This window comes from Somniosus microcephalus, chromosome 33, assembly GCF_052327205.1.
Source record: "Somniosus microcephalus isolate GS21.2 chromosome 33, FLI_Smic_1.0, whole genome shotgun sequence".
In the NCBI taxonomy this organism is placed as follows: Eukaryota; Metazoa; Chordata; class Chondrichthyes; order Squaliformes; family Somniosidae; genus Somniosus; species Somniosus microcephalus.
Genome location: NC_141019.1, coordinates 1,260,417 through 1,270,416, shown reverse-complemented (window position 1 = coordinate 1,270,416; position 10,000 = coordinate 1,260,417).

The window sequence follows — 10,000 nt, the reverse complement described above, 5'->3', positions numbered from 1 at the left end:
GTTCAGAGGCACCTGTGTGACAAGACAACAAATGAAACTCGCTGGAATGTTTCTGCTGTCTTGTCATTTTAGACGGACCCACTGAGCGCACAACACAGTGGAACTCTCTGACAAAACACTGCTTGTGCATTAGCCCCAGTAAACAACTCAGTGGGGTCACAGGCCCTGACCGGTTCAGAGGCACCTGTGTGACAAGACAACAAATGAAACTTTAAAGACGCTGGCATGTACATCTTGTTTCTGCTGTCTTGGACGGGCCCACTGAGCGCACAACACAGGGGAACTTGGTGCAAACACTGCGTGTGCATAAGCCACAAAACACAAGCTCAGTGGGGTCACAGGCCCTGACCGGTTCAGAGGCACCTGTGTGACAGACAGCAAATGAAACTTAGACGCTGGAATTATTTATATGTTTCTGCTGTCTGTCTACGATTTCAGATTCACACTTAGAGTTTTTTGTCATTAAGTCATAAAAGCCACAAAACCACTTTAATATGACTTTCCAATACTCTTTGAAAGGTCTCTATATTGATAAAATGAGCCTTTTAGCAAAGTAACACTTTTCGGGCATTTTCAAAGTGCTCCCGCTGAGTGAATTTTGTTCTGAAAATCGTGTTCCCGAAAATCTCCGGGCACCCCGCCAACCCCCCCTGCCAGAAATGACAAGTGTCAAATCAGCGGGTCAAACGGCCACCTCTATCCGACCAGGAGCACCCAAATCCCCGCAAATGGCACTTTTTTTTTTCTTCATCGGGACTTCCGACGAGGTTAATGATTTCCCAAACTGCAACTCATTAACTATGTCCTGAGACACTTGCCAGAAATGACACATGTCAATTTGGCGGTAGCAAATCACTTTCCCAGGCCGGGAAGCAACACCCGAGGCCCGCAAAAGGCGGCCGAATATTTTCTCATCGGACTTCCGCGTTTTGGTTAATCATGTCTCGAAATCGTTAAATGCACATGTCAATTCGGCGGGAGCAATTCACTTTCCCAAGCCGGAAAGCATCACCGGAGGCCCGCTTGAAGGGCCCTAATATTTTCTCATCGGACTTCCGCGTTTTGGTTAATCATGTCTCGAAATCGTTAAATGCACATGTCAATTCGGCGGGAGCAACTCACTTTCCCAGGCCGGGAAGCAACACCCGAGGCCCGCAAAAGGCGGCCGAATATTTTCTCATCGGACTTCCATATTTTGGGGGTTGGATTCTCTCCCGCATTCCAGCCCCCTGGCCACGGGTCGCTCATTCACTTTCAGCCCGGGCCTTGCCAATTTGGTTAATCAGTTAGCCATGCACCAGACTCGGCCTCGCCTTTTTCATTTATGGTTAATGATGTGCCCAGGCTGGGACTTAGTCTCTCCAGCAGCCAAAACTTTTCACTGGTTAATGAGGTGCCCAGCCCGGCACTTAGTCTCTCTCCCCAGCAAGCTTACTTGGTCGGCCGACATTTGGATCCATTTTCGGGGCTCAATCGGGTCGAATACGGTCCCTTACGCAAGGGGAGCCGAAGCCCCGGCCTCTGCCAGGCGTCAGGCTGCCGTTTTTTAAGCCCGACCAAAAACCCGAAAATTGGTTAAAAATGGAAATAAATTTCCACCCAAAAAGGGTTAAAAGTCGGTTGGACGGCAGCCCTGGTCGGTCTCTGCAGACCTGGAGGCCCTAGACAGTAATCTGGAAAACAGACAAAGTCTCGAGAAACCACCTCCTACCATTCTCCAGGTACCCCGCCAATCCCCCCTGCCAGAAATGACAAGTGTCAAATCAGCGGGACGGATTTGACTTTTGTGACCGACCGCTGGAACTTTTTTCGGCTACAGGCAGTCAAATTTTTCTCCTTCCGGACTTCCAGTACAACTTTGAACGGCCATATCTCCGCACTCCCGCGTCGGAGCCAAGCCGTTTTTACACCGTTAGACGCGGCTTCCCGTGCCCGTTCGAATGCCGCCCTGCTCGGCGGAAAAGGAGAATTTTTTTATTTTTCGGCCGATTTCGGGAAAAAAAATTCCCGCTCTGAACTCGGATTTTTCGGCTTTAATCGTTTCGTATACGGTCCCTTACGCAAGGGAGCCGAAGCCCCGGCCTCTGCCGGGCGTCAGGCTGCCGTTTTTAAGCCCGACCAAAAACCCGAAAATTGGTTAAAAATGGAAATAAATTTCCACCCAAAAAGGGTTAAAAGTCGGTTGGACGGCAGCCCGGGTCGGTCTCTGCAGACCTGGAGGCCCTAGACAGTAATCTGGAAAACAGATAAAGTCTCGAAAAACCACCTCCTACCATTCTCCAGGTACCCCGCCAATCCCCCCTGCCAGAAATGACAAGTGTCAAATCAGCGGGACGGATTTGACTTTTGTGACCGACCGCTGGAACTTTTTTCGGCTACAGGCAGTCAAATTTTTCTCCTTCCGGACTTCCAGTACAACTTTGAACGGCCATATCTCCGCACTCCCGCGTCGGAGCCAAGCCGTTTTTACACCGTTAGACGCGGCTTCCCGTGCCCGTTCGAATGCCACCCTGCTCGGCGGAAAAGGAGACATTTTTTTTTTTCCGGCCGTTTTCGGGAAAAAATTTTCCCGCTCTGAACTCCGATTTTACGCCTTTAATCGATTCGGAGACGGTCGCTTACGCAAGGGAGGCGAAGCCCGGGCCTCTGCCGGGCGTCAGCCTGCCGTATGTAAGCCCGTCCGAAGCATGAGTTCCCACTTTTGGTTATCCAGTTGTCAATTTTAAAATTTCAGTTAATCAGTTGCCTGCTTGGTTAATCATTTGTCGCTCTGACATTTGGTTAACCAGTTGTCGATGTTCGAAATTCAGTTAATGAGTTGCCTCTTTGAAATTTCAGTTAATGAGTTGGCCCTTTGGTTACTCATTTGTCCCTGTGTCTTTTGGTTAACCAGTTGTCGATGTTCGAAATTCAGTTAATGAGTTGCCTCCTTGGTTACTCATTTGTCGCTCTGGCTTTTGGTTAACCAGTTGTCGATGTTCAAAATTACAGTTAATGAGTTGCCTCTTTGAAATTTCAGTTAATGAGTTGGCCCTTTGGTTACTCATTTGTCCCTGTGTCTTTTGGTTAACCAGTTGTCGATGTTCGAAATTCAGTTAATGAGTTGCCTCCTTGGTTAATCATTTGTCGCTCTGACTCTTGGTTAACCAGTTGTCGATGTTCAAAATTTCAGTTAATGAGCTGCTCTTATGTTCTATGATTTCCTACCTTGACAACTCATTAACCAGTGTTTCAAACAATGCACCAGGCCATTTGACGACCCCAACTCGGTTCCACAAGCGGGAAAGCAGCACCCCAAGGCCCGGTAAGGGGGCCGAATACATTCCCATCGTGAATTCCGTCCCAAATGTGAATGACAAGTTTTCAGTTAATCAGTTGCCTGCTTGGTTACTCATTTGTCGCTCTGACATTTGGTTAACCAGTTGTCGATGTTCAAATTTCAGTTAATGAGTAGCCTCTTTGAAATTTCAGTTAATGAGTTGGCCCTTTGGTTACTCATTTGTCCCTGTGTCTTTTGGTTACCCAGTTGTCGATGTTCGAAATTCAGTTAATGAGTTGCCTCCTTGGTTAATCATTTGTCGCTCTGACTCTTGGTTAACCAGTTGTCGATGTTCGAAATTCAGTTAATGAGTTGCCTCCTTGGTTAATCATTTGTCGCTCTGGCTTTTGGTTAACCAGTTGTCGATGTTCAAAATTTCAGTTAGTGAGCTGCTCTTATGTTCTATGATTTCCGACCTTGACAACTCATTAACCAGTGTTTCAAACAATGCACCAGGCCATTTGACGACCCCAACTCGGTTCCACAAGCGGGAAAGCAGCACCCCAAGGCCCGGTAAGGGGGCCGAATACATTCCCATCCTGAATTCCGTCCCAAATGTGAATGACAAGTTTTCAGTTAATCAGTTGCCTGCTTGGTTAATCATTTGTCGCTCTGACATTTGGTTACCCAGTTGTCGATGTTCAAATTTCAGTTAATGAGTAGCCTCTTTGAAATTTCAGTTAATGAGTTGGCCCTTTGGTTACTCATTTGTCCCTGTGTCTTTTGGTTACCCAGTTGTCGATGTTCGAAATTCAGTTAATGAGTTGCCTCCTTGGTTAATCATTTGTCGCTCTGACTCTTGGTTAGCCAGTTGTCGATGTTCGAAATTCAGTTAATGAGTTGCCTCCTTGGTTAATCATTTGTCGCTCTGACATTTGGTTAACCAGTTGTCGATGTTCGAAATTCAGTTACTGAGTTGCCTCCTTGGTTAATCATTTGTCGCTCTGGCTTTTGGTTAACCAGTTGTCGATGTTCAAAATTTCAGTTAATGAGTTGCCTCTTTGAAATTTCAGTTAATGAGTTGGCCCTTTGGTTACTCATTTGTCCCTGTGTCTTTTGGTTACCCAGTTGTCGATGTTCGAAATTCAGTTAATGAGTTGCCTCCTTGGTTAATCATTTGTCGCCCTGACTCTTGGTTAACCAGTTGTCGATGTTCGAAATTCAGTTAATGAGTTGCCTCCTTGGTTAATCATTTGTCGCTCTGGCTTTTGGTTAACCAGTTGTCGATGTTCAAAATTTCAGTTAATGAGCTGCTCTTATGTTCTATGATTTCCTACCTTGACAACTCATTAACCAGTGTTTCAAACAATGCACCAGGCCATTTGACGACCCCAACTCGGTTCCACAAGCGGGAAAGCAGCACCCCAAGGCCCGGTAAGGGGGCCGAATACATTCCCATCGTGAATTCCGTCCCTAATGTGAATGACAAGTTTTCAGTTAATCAGTTGCCTGCTTGGTTACTCATTTGTCGCTCTGACATTTGGTTAACCAGTTGTCGATGTTCAAATTTCAGTTAATGAGTAGCCTCTTTGAAATTTCAGTTAATGAGTTGGCCCTTTGGTTACTCATTTGTCCCTGTGTCTTTTGGTTACCCAGTTGTCGATGTTCGAAATTCAGTTAATGAGTTGCCTCCTTGGTTAATCATTTGTCGCCCTGACTCTTGGTTAACCAGTTGTCGATGTTCGAAATTCAGTTAATGAGTTGCCTCCTTGGTTAATCATTTGTCGCTCTGACATTTGGTTAACCAGTTGTCGATGTTCGAAATTCAGTTAATGAGTTGCCTCCTTGGTTAATCATTTGTCGCTCTGGCTTTTGGTTAACCAGTTGTCGATGTTCAAAATTTCAGTTAATGAGTTGCCTCTTTGAAATTTCAGTTAATGAGTTGGCCCTTTGGTTACTCATTTGTCCCTGTGTCTTTTGGTTAACCAGTTGTCGATGTTCGAAATTCAGTTAATGAGTTGCCTCCTTGGTTAATCATTTGTCGCTCTGACTCTTGGTTAACCAGTTGTCGATGTTCGAAATTCAGTTATTGAGTTGCCTCCTTGGTTAATCATTTGTCGCTCTGACTCTTGGTTAACCAGTTGTCGATGTTCGAAATTCAGTTAATGAGTTGCCTCTTTGAAATTTCAGTTAATGAGTTGGCCCTTTGGTTACTCATTTGTCCCTGTGTCTTTTGGTTAACCAGTTGTCGATGTTCGAAATTCAGTTAATGAGTTGCCTCCTTGGTTAATCATTTGTCGCTCTGGCTTTTGGTTAACCAGTTGTCGATGTTCAAAATTTCAGTTAATGAGTTGCCTCTTTGAAATTTCAGTTAATGAGTTGGCCCTTTGGTTACTCATTTGTCCCTGTGTCTTTTGGTTATCCAGTTGTCGATGTTCGAAATTCAGTTAATGAGTTGCCTCCTTGGTTAATCATTTGTCGCTCTGGCTTTTGGTTAACCAGTTGTCGATGTTCAAAATTTCAGTTAATGAGCTGCTCTTATGTTCTATGATTTCCGACCTTGACAACTCATTAACCAGTGTTTCAAACAATGCACCAGGCCATTTGACGACCCCAACTCGGTTCCACAAGCGGGAAAGCAGCACCCCCAAGCCCCGGTAAGGCGGCCGAATACATTCCCATCCTGAATTCCGTCCCAAATGTGAATGACAAGTTTTCAGTTAATCATTTGCCACCTTGGTTCATCATTTGCCACTCTGACTTTTGGTTTCCCAGTTGTCAGTTTTCACATTTCAGTTACTGAGTTGACTTTGTCTTTCTCACTCTGTGTATCTCTATCTTCTCTCTGTCTCTCTCAGTGTATGCGAGTGTCTGTGTGTGTTCCACTGCCGCCCGGCCAACCGGGTCCAAAGGCCCGCCACGTTACACACGAAAAACCCCGGTCTCGCTTCGGAGCGACGGGCACCCGGCTTCTCGGTGTCGGACCGACTCCGTTCAGATACCGCTGGATGCCCCTTGCCCCTGGCTTGCTCTGGCAGCCGGCGCGTGCAGGCCGCCCCCTGCCCCGCCGTCTCAGTGGTCGGAAAGCGGTCTCCAGCCAACGGCTGTACCTCGGCCGCGGAAAGAGGCAGCTACACAAGCGAGGCACTGCTCTGTGCGGCCCCGCCACCCCGTTCAGCTGCCGTTGTCCCCGACCGGATCGGACTTTCCTTCCCGAAGTTATCCCCGATAAGCTGCCGCTGACCGACGGCCCGTCAGCCGCTGCGGGACGGCGACACTTTCCCGAACTTGCCGGGGTCCAGGCCGATAATATAGTGTGCGCCAGCGCCGGGGCTTTCCAACGAGCCATCCCCGAACGAAATCGGACACGGGAGTCGGGAGCGACAGGCGTTCGACTGGTGCCGGGCAACCGGGTCCAAACGCCCGCCTTGTTAAACACACGTATACCCCAGGCTCGATTCGGAGCGACGGGCACCCGGCTTCCCGGTGTCGGACCGACTCCGTTCAGATACCGTTGGATGCCCCTTGCCCCTGGCTTGCTCTGGCAGCCGGCGCGTGCAGGCCGCCCCCCGCCCCGCCGTCTCAGTGGTCGGAAAGTGGTCTCCAGCCAACGGCTGTACCTCGGCCGGGGAAAGGGGCAGCTACACAAGCCAGGCACTGGTCTGTGCGGGCCCGCCACCCCGTTCGGCTGCCGTTGATCCGGACCGGATCGGACTTTCCCTCCCGAAGTTATGCCCGATAAGCTGCCGCTCACCGGCGGCCCGTCAGCCGCTGCGGGATGGCGACACTTTGCCGAACTTGCCGGGGTCCAGGCCGATAATATAGTGTGCGCCAGCGCCGGGGCTTTCCAACGAGCCCTCCCTGACCGAAATCGGACACGGGAGTCCAGAGCGATAGGCGTTCGACTGCCGGCCGGCCAAACACAGGCAATCCCCCGCCGTTGCGGACCCGCTCCAGGACAACCGGGTCCAAACGCCCGCCTCGTTACACGCACGAAAACACCGGGCTCGATTCGGAGCGACGGGCACCCGGCTTCCCGGTGTCGGACCGACTCCGTTCCGGTACCCTTGGATGCCCCTTGCCCCTGGCTTGCTAGGACAGCCGGCGCGTCAAGGTGGGCCCCCGCGGCTCCGGCTCAGCAGTCGGAAAGCGGTCTCCAGCCAACGGCTGTACCTCGGCCGGGGAAAGGGGCAGCTACACAAGCCCGCTACTGGTCTGTGCGGCCCCGCCACCCCGTTCAGTGGCAGTTGACCCCGACCGGATCGGACTTTCCTTCCCGAAGTTATCCCCGATAAGCTGCCGCTGACCGACGGGGCGGCAGCCGCTACGGGACTGCGACACTTTCCCGAACTTGCCGGGGTCCAGGCCGATAATATAGTGTGCGCCAGCGCCGGGGCTTTCCAACGAGCCCTCCCTGACCGAAATCGGACACGGGAGTCCGGAGCCAAAGGAGTTCGACTGCCGGCCGGCCAAACACAGGCAACCTCCCGCCGTTGCGGACCCGCTCCCGGACAACCGGGTCCAAACGCCCGCCCTGTTACACGCACGAAAACACCGGGCTCGATTCGGAGCGACGGGCACCCGGCTTCCCGGTGTCGGACCGACTCCGTTCCGGTACCACTGGATGCCCCTTGCCCCTGGCTTGCTAGTACAGCCGGCGCGTCAAGGTGGGCCCCCGCGGCTCCGGCTCAGCAGTCGGAAAGCGGTCTCCAGCCAACGGCTGTACCTCGGCCGGGCCAAGCGGCAGCTGCACAAGCCCGCTACTGGTCTGTGCGGCCCCCCCACCCCGTTCAGTCGCAGTTCACCCCAACCGGATCGGACTTTCCGTCCCGAAGTTATCCCCGATAAGCTGCCGCTGACCGACGGGGCGGCAGCCGCTACGGGACTGCGACACTTTCCCGAACTTGCCGGGGTCCAGGCCGATAATATAGTGTGCGCCAGCGCCGGGGCTTTCCAACGAGCCCTCCCTGACCGAAATCGGACACGGGAGTCCGGAGCCAAAGGAGTTCGACTGCCGGCCGGCCAAACACAGGCAACCTCCCGCCGTTGCGGACCCGCTCCCGGACAACCGGGTCCAAACGCCCGCCCTGTTACACGCACGAAAACACCGGGCTCGATTCGGAGCGACGGGCACCCGGCTTCCCGGTGTCGGACCGACTCCGTTCCGGTACCACTGGATGCCCCTTGCCCCTGGCTTGCTAGTACAGCCGGCGCGTCAAGGTGGGCCCCCGCGGCTCCGGCTCAGCAGTCGGAAAGCGGTCTCCAGCCAACGGCTGTACCTCGGCCGGGCCAAGCGGCAGCTGCACAAGCCCGCTACTGGTCTGTGCGGCCCCCCCACCCCGTTCAGTCGCAGTTCACCCCAACCGGATCGGACTTTCCGTCCCGAAGTTATCCCCGATAAGCTGCCGCTGACCGACGGGGCGGCAGCCGCTACGGGACTGCGACACTTTCCCGAACTTGCCGGGGTCCAGGCCGATAATATAGTGTGCGCCAGCGCCGGGGCTTTCCAACGAGCCCTCCCTGACCGAAATCGGACACGGGAGTCCGGAGCGAAAGGCGTTCGACTGCCGGCCGGCCAAACCCAGGCAATCTCCCGCCGTTGCGGACCCGCTCCCGGACAACCGGGTCCAAACGCCCGCCCTGTTACACGCACGAAAACCCCGGGCTCGATTCGGAGCGACGGGCACCCGACTTCCCGGTGTCGGACCGACTCCCTTCTGGTACCACTGGATGCCCCTTGCCCCTGGCTTGCTCGGACAGCCGGCGCGTCAAGGTGGGTCCCCGCGGCACCGGCTCAGCAGTCGGAAAGCGGTCTCCAGCCAACGGCTGTACCTCGGCCGGGCCAAGAGGCAGCTACACAAGCCCGCTACTGGTCTGTGCGGCCCCGCCACCCCGTTCAGTCGCAGTTCACCCCGACCGGATCGGACTTTCCGTCCCGAAGTTATCCGCGATAAGCTGCCGCTGACCGACGGGGCGGCCGCCGGAACGGGACTGCGACACTTTCCCGAACTTGCCGGGGCCCAGGCCGATAATATAGTGTGCGCCAGCGTCGGGGCTTTCCAACCAGCCCTCCCTGACCGAAATCGGACACGGGAGTCCGGAGCCAAAGGCGTTCGACTGCCGGCCGGCCAAACCCAGGCAATCTCCCGCCGTTGGGGACCCGCTCCCGGACAACCGGGTCCAAACGCCCGCCCTGTTACACGCACGAAAACACCGGGCTCGATTCGGAGCGACGGGCACCCGACTTCCCGGTGTCGGACCGACTCCCTTCTGGTACCTATGGATGCCCCTTGCCCCTGGCTTGCTCGGACAGCCGGCGCGTCAAGGTGGGTCCCCGCGGCACCGGCTCAGCAGTCGGAAAGCGGTCTCCAGCCAACGGCTGTACCTCGGCCGGGCCAAGAGGCAGCTACACAAGCCCGCTACTGGTCTGTGCGGCCCCACCACCCCGTTCAGTCGCAGTTCACCCCGACCGGATCGGACTTTCCTTCCCGAAGTTATCACCGATAAGCTGCCGCTGACCGCTGGCCTGTTACCCGCTGCCGGACTGCGACACTTTGCCCAACTCGCCAGGGGCCAGTCCGGCAATATAATCTGCGCCAGCGTCGGGGCTTTCCAACCAGCCGTCCCCCACCCTAATCGGACACGGGAGTCGGGAACGGAGCGCCCGCCACCGGCCTTTCTAAACAGCCCAGTCCCCAACAATTCCCAGAAGCAACGCCTTGGCCAGCCTGGCAATTCATA